Source organism: Battus philenor, unplaced genomic scaffold, assembly GCF_028537555.1.
Source record: "Battus philenor isolate CCGP_79_NKW_IND1 unplaced genomic scaffold, ilBatPhil1.0.hap1 SCAF_5, whole genome shotgun sequence".
Classification (NCBI taxonomy): Eukaryota; Metazoa; Arthropoda; class Insecta; order Lepidoptera; family Papilionidae; genus Battus; species Battus philenor.
In genome coordinates this window covers 16,288,891-16,296,747 of record NW_027181715.1, presented here as the reverse complement: position 1 = coordinate 16,296,747, position 7,857 = coordinate 16,288,891, and positions in this window count along the sequence as shown.

The following is a 7,857-nucleotide window of genomic DNA, read 5'->3' as shown; positions in this document are numbered from 1 at the left end:
AAATACATTTAAAAAACTTTTAAGTTAAACGGTTTTTTGATACCAATATTGTGGTGGTTGTGGAAAAATATGTACCTAGTCCGCCCTATTGGAACGGCGTCCATCTTGAATTTTAAATTTTGACATAATCATCATGTTTTACTAGTGTAGCCCTTTCATTTGATACAATTGAGGGGGTTAAGGAAAAATACGTAATCCGCCATTTTGTATCGGCGGCCATCTTAGATTTATAATGTTATTGATTTTATTATATTGTATTGTCATCTAAATTAAATGTGTGTACCAAATTTCAGATCAATCTGACAACGGGAAGGTGCTTAAATTTCAATTTATAATTTTGATCCAAATAAATTCCGTACGGGTCGAACTAAATAAAACCGTTTAATAACAATATTAACCAAAAATAATACTATATGAATAACATGTAAACCTACACTATTTCATACAATTAAATTAGCTGATTACCCGTCTAGATATAATGGTGTTAATTTCTATGTAGACAGTCATATATGTACAAGCGTTAATGACTCTTAGATCTAATTTGCATTAGGTTGTAAATATCACGCACTATGTTTAACTGACCACAAGAGGTTTGAGGGCTAGCTGTATTTTTAGGCACTATGGCATTAACAATTATCATAAATGTATATCATACGTTTTGTTGTCCTATTTTTATTTCTTTTTCATAATTTTATTAATGATTTTTTATACTTTATTATGTTTTTTGTATGTCGTCCTATTAAAAAGGTTCTATTGGAAATCTATGGGGAAGGCCTATATATAACAGTGAATATTCTGTGCTTCAAATGATATCGACGGTGACGAATAATAAATAATAACAAAGAAAGAAAAAAATAATTCCAGAAAGATGTTGATTGGTTCTATTTATGTTTAAAAGCTTTTAAGATTTAAAATAGTGATCGTACAGCTAATTAAAAAAGTCGGAAACTTTGAAACTCAAAAAATGATTACTGTGAAACATGTTATATTAACTTTTATTTTTATATCGTAATGCAATCGGCCAATAATTCTTGGTACTATAAAGTCTACAGTGACAGATTATAAACTGTTATTAAATTTTAATTAAATGTTAAAATTTAATTCAAAAAGTTATGCACCTATTTCTAAACACACTGTATTATGTGGCGACACTGTAATATGTTTTATAACATAACATGTTTTTTTTTATTGGATTACGATCGGTCAATAACTTCTGGATACTGTATGAAGTCTACGTTAACAGATTTTAAACTATGATTAAGTTGGAATATGTAGAATTTTGAGAATAAATTTTCTTATTATATTATCATTACCTTAAGTGTGTCATACATAATCGCAACTGATATATATATATATATATATACATATATATATATATATATATATATATATATATATATATATATAGAGATATATATATATATATATATATATATACGGTGTGCGTGATAGAACTCCTCGACCGATTTTCGTGAATCTTAGCGCGCATATCGGCCAAGGTGGAGAATCGGACAACATCTATTTTTCATCCCCCTAAATGTTAAGGGTAGTCCACCCCTAATATTTTTTATTTCATTTTTAGACAACATCTTTGTTTTTATGATACAGCACCCCTCTACGATCAATCGTTATTTTTTATTTGCTAATTAAAAATTTTAATTTTTTTTGCAAAACAACGTTTGCGGGATTAGTTAGTATATATATAAAAGTATACATATAAAGTATATATATAAAAGACGATATCTCTCACCTATGTAGGTATATGCTTTGAAATAAAAACAATAATACGTTGTTCTAAAAACAGAGAAACGACATTTAAAGTTATTTTTTAAATTGTCGATTCCTTTTAAAAGTTAATTCTCCCATATTTTTTCATTACTTTGACATTACAAAAAATCCACTGCTTTACCGACCGACGACCGCAATGGACGCCGTCATAACACCATTGTTAACAGCGCCATCTATCAAGTGTCAAGGTTAAACAGCGACTGCTTTACCGACATTAAATAAGCGCGGCGCAATATAAAATATAACTATTAAAGAAACTAGTTTCTTTACATTTACCTCTTTATAGCTTTTTATGTCTATAACAAAAAAACCTGTACACATTTCTGTAACAATTCTTGAGTAAACAATTTACAAATAGTCACATGAAAGATTCTGAACAGAATTATGTAATATATTTATCTATAATCCAAGAAAAAGTTCGCGCGAAAATGTTTGCTAAAGTCAAAGAGCCTATGTTAATATGGATCGCAAACAGTCTTAGTCAAATTGCTCCGACGGAACGCAGCTGTGTATCTTTGGGCAAATACGAGTTGTGTTATACTTGATTTACACTTTTTTTTCTTTGTTATAAATCATGATTTATTATCGTAACCTCGAAATCGTTTCTTTGATCATAGATTATACGCAATATGAATTAAATGACTGACAGAAATAAAGCCTTTCATAAAGTAAACAATTTTAAATAGGTTCCAGTTTAGTGTTTATTGTTTTAATTGTTAAGGGGAACAATTCGAAAGTTGAATAAGCACTAGTTCAACTCTCTCACTTTAATATAATAAATAAATATGTGACATAGAAGGCGTAAGAGTTTTATAAAGGATAAGATTAGGCATGACACAGCAAATTTTGTCCAACTAAACCAGTGATTCCCAAAGTGGTCTATATCGACCCTAGGGGTCTATGGCAACCTGCAAGGGGTATACGTCAGCGAAAAAAAATTTGGGGGTCCATGAAATGAAGATGGGGGTTCACGATAGTGGATCTCAATACATACACTGATAGTACCTATTTAATTACATCATACTATCTTATAATATCGAAACAGATTGAATTGACGCCAAATGTTGATAGTTTATTATTAAAGCATCAGGTTCATCCTTCTCGCTAAAAATATTGACTTATTGCTTATGTTATTTTATTTATAGTTTATTTAATGTTACGTATATTGTACATATCAGATACGAAATTTTATTTCGAGTGGTTTTAAATTCAATTAATAAATATATAAATTAACATGTGTTTTTACTTTAAGTTTTTAACACTAAACTTCACTACAATTAGAAATTTACAGGAAATCAATGTCAGGTAAGTAGGGGGTCTACCCAACACGGAAAAACATGGCAAGGGGTCAACGACACATAAAAGTTTGGGAAACTCTGAACTAAACAGTTGTATAAATATATATTTAAACACACAAAGAAACCTCCACGAACGACAGCCCAAGTCGCGTTCTCCTTTTATGATCTCTTATATCTGGATACTGCATGCAGCATTTACCAAATCCATCTAAAAGCTAGGCGGCCTCACAATTCGGTAAAATAGTAGTATATAGTGACTGCGTTAAGGCTTCCTCGGGGGCCTTCGAACTTCGCTAATTTAAAAGAGGCTTTTGGTTAAGCGCTTCTGGCCCCTACCACCTTAAACCCACAGAATTAGACGTCGAGATGAAGAGAGAAATAGAGAAAGCAAGCATCGCATTAATGGGTGATGACAAGCTGCCCTCTACATTCTTTGAGTGTTGTCAAAAAGTGGTGCTGAACAAAGTAAATAGGAAAATGACACGACCATAGATATTAAAGGTCGGTAAGAGTCGCAGGAAATAAATGATCATATTAAAAGCAATACAGACAAAATAAGAATCTTTTTAAAAAAAAGAATGGTTTTCGATTCTAATTGAAAAACTAATAATATAGTGTTTTATATAAAAAATAAGTGTTAAAAATCAGTGATTTATAATGTAAATTTGTGACTAGAAAATGTAGTTGACCGAAGAAATGCAAAGTATCGAAGAAAATTTGCAAATGATATTGTGAAGGAAAGAAAGTCCCTCTAAAATTCATTCACCCGAAATATGAGGTCCATGTCCAAAACCTGGCAGGGAGAACGAGAGGTCCTTAAAGACTAGGGTCATTAAAAGAACAATCTGAAAATGCATAAAGACAGCAGTGACGGACTGCCTCAATAAAGAAACTAACATACAAAGGTCACATAGACACATGAGAAATATTCGTTGCATTTGTGATAGTATAGTTTTGATTTTTTTTGGTAAATGCCTTGTCTATTTATTATCAATAAATGTATGATACAACCAAACTAATAAACAACGGTTTCTGCAATTATAAATACGGTATTATAAAGAAATAAGAAAAAGCGTTTACAAAATTCATATTAAAACATACTAAAATTTATTCACTATCTGTCCATGCAGAATTTATAATGCCAGAAGGTACATGCCTGTTGCATTTAATAATAAAAAAGTAATTTGATTTAACATATTTCATAGTTATTATTTTATAGTGTGATTGAAAATCGATGAAAAAGCTTTAAAGCTTTGAAACTCTTTTAAAGCCTCTTTTTTCAGGTGATCGACGCCCAGTTCAAGCCATACCTCTCCCATAGATAGACTTCTCGACTTTAACTATGTCGTCGGTCTACTTAGTGGGGGAGAGGGGGAGGGGGCTAACTACGTCTACCTGGTCGTGTGCATGTGCACGAGCTGTGTGCCCCGCCCACATTAACTCCAGACAAGCAATTCTTCGGGCTACTTCAGTGACCTTGGTTTTTCTGCTCATCTCCGAGCATAGCCCTCTCCATTGCTCTCCGATTGACCATGAACTTTCGTAAGTGACCACATCTCGGATCCTTATGTCAACGGTCAAAGCCTTCACACTTATATAACAGCACCAAATGATTTTGTAAAGTTGTTTTTAACACGTTCACTGCGGGCCCAATTTTGAAGAACTTTCAGCTGGTGCGGCTGAGGTCGAATCAGCCTCAAGCTGAACTTCCTAGTAGTGCGGTTGAGGCCTTTTCTGCCTCATGTTTCAATCATTTTTAAACAGCCGCCGCACTAGAGAGAAAACACGAGTTTTACGCGCCGCACCAGTGCAAAGTCTACCATGAGGCTGAATCGGCCTCAAGCCGCAGTGAACGTGTTAACCTTCTTATTATATCGCACATACACATAAAAATTTTTTTTCGACGTGATCTATGTATCGATATTTTTGTAACAAAATATGATGTATACTAGACATTGTTATCCCATTTCCGTCGGGTTGTATAAGTTCGTGAGTAAATGCTATTATTTCTTGAAATAAATTACAAGATAAATATAGGACGGGTAAAATAAAAAAGCTCAAATATTTCCAGTCTCTCCCGCCGGGGTCCGGCGTTTCGTCCCGTGGGATCGTGTCGGGTTCTAGATAGAGTTTCGAATAACCTCTTTCGTTATTCGACACAGAGAAACTTTATCCGCCTAAACAACGTGTCATGCGTTTTGACAATTTCATGTAATTTTTTTTTAACCTGAATATGCTAAATTATTTACGAAACAAATTATTCAATTACATCAATATTAGGGGTAATATTTTTAAAGATTATTTTCGTGAACCATTTGTAATACAGTTACAGTTTACGCGACCCCGTTATACGCGGTTTCACTATAACGGGAATTGCAAATTTCGCGCTCAAATGCCTCGAATTCCGCGAAAGAGTGCATATAAATATAATGTAGTCATCAACTTCTATATGGTGTCTTGACCATCTGTCAAACAATTAAAAACAGTGTTGGGTGTTATGAACGTATTTTACAAGAACGTAAACAAAACGTTACCCAAAAGACAATAGATGTATTTTTCCGTAAAAAATAAGCGTATGTGTTGCATTAAGTGTTCTTAGAATTAAAGTGATTGATTAAAATGGTTTGTATTTTTATGTAATAATTTTTGACTATGTTTAATCATAAACCTCGTTATACGCGAATTTTAGTTAACGCGATTTTTTTTTGGAACGTATCCCTCGCGTAAAGCAAATAAAAAAATTAAAAAAAGAAAACAGAAATTACTGTATTTAAATTAGTACACGAAGTACCATTTCATAAGACAAGAAAAGGTAGTAAAAGGTATAAGCTTCCGGCAAATATAGACGATGACCAGATCATACACTACTTGCATTAAGCACCTTCCAGTAACCTCAACTATAGCGTCGAGTGGGAGGCCTACTGATCCCAACTATACTATAGTATATAGGGTAGATAGAGAAAGAAATAAAACATATATTCCATTACGTTCAATATAACAATGGATAAAATAGTAATATCTAGTTTTAAGTTTTAAAATAAATCATTAATGTCATTTCAAGTTATCGTATCTCCAAAGATCGTTTAAGTTTATATTTCTGTATTATATACCGAAAGTTTGATCATTTAAAATTCATGGTATGTTAAATAATTGGTGACAATTTATACAGTGGTGCAAGAGGCCGTCTTATCGCTCGAGGCGATCTCTACCAGACAACCAGTGGATGGAGATGAGAGACATAATGAGCAATTCAGGGTGTACATATATAAAAATATATTTACATACATATACATCGTGTCATCGTGTTGGCGAGTATGTGAACTATATAGGCGGAATTAATTATAAAATAAAACGTAATAATAAACTGACAGAATAAAAAAACAGGCTAAAGTGCATAGCGACGCAAATTGTCGATATGAAAAGTATAAAACAAATAAAATATATAAATACATTTAAAAAACTTTTAAGTTAAACGGTTTTGATACCCATATTGTGGTGGTTGTGGAAAAATATGTACCTAGTCCGCCATATTGGAACGGCGTCCATCTTGAATTTTAAATATTGACATAATCATCGTGTTTTACTAGTGTAGCCCTTTCATTTGATACCTATATTGAGGGGGTTAAGGAAAAATATGTAATCCGCCATTTTGTATCGGCGGCCATCTTACATTTATAATGTTATTGATTTTATTATATTGTATTGTCATCTAAATTAAATGTGTGTACCAAATTTCGGATCAATCTGACAACGGGAAGGTGCTTAAATTTTAATTTCTAATTTTGACCCAAATAAATTCCGTACGGGTCGAACTAAATAAAATATAAAAAGGTTTTAAATGATCAAGTCAGTTGTTAAAAAAGTTTTGCGCTATTCTATTCTGTTTCTAGTGAACCTCGACTAGATTGTCATTCCACCTGATGATGAATATATCTTCACCACTTCTATTGGCAACTAGTCGACAAAGATGTATCAAGTGATATGTCAAGCCGCATTCCCATCTAGTTTAATAATATTTTAAAGAAATCTCTTCGTAAAGCAACAACGAAAACACGAATCTAAATTTTGTGATATAAATTAATTAGCTATGATATCTCTGTTACGCAAAACAAATAATTTGATGTCACTTCCAGAACCCAACCCATTTGTCTGCGTCACTGTGCGTCTGTGTTCGCTAATTAGTCACGAGTTTGAAAGAGTCAGCCGAGCCGAACGGAACTCGACCGAAATAACAGATGGAATGATTTCAACAAAGTTTACAATGTGTTCGCGGAACGATATATTTGTTACATTATTAATTCGGTTTGGACTCTACAAGGTTAAATATATCTTTATCAGCGGGCTGGCGGGCGGTGCACTTTGTTGCACGACTACCACTGCATGTGCGGAAGTGGCTAAATATTGATCCTTTTCTTACTTAGGATGGACTTCCGCAAGGTAACGCCTATCCACCACTATCGTGGTGTACATTTTCATTTCATGGACCCACAAATTTTTTTTCGCTGACGTAGACCCCTTGCAGGTCGTCATTGACCTCTAGGGGTCGATATAGACCACTTTAAGAATCACTGATCTAGAGCAACTAAGAGAAAACAAACTCTAATATACATGGGAGGTAATAATACATCCATCATGTAGGTCAGAGATTTTGATTTCGACTTTTATATATCCATCTGTTTTGATCACTTCATAATTATTAAAGCAGTTGCGTTTTTCAGATCGAGGTTCTAAAATTAAAAAATATATTTTACAAATTTCCACAGAAAATCGG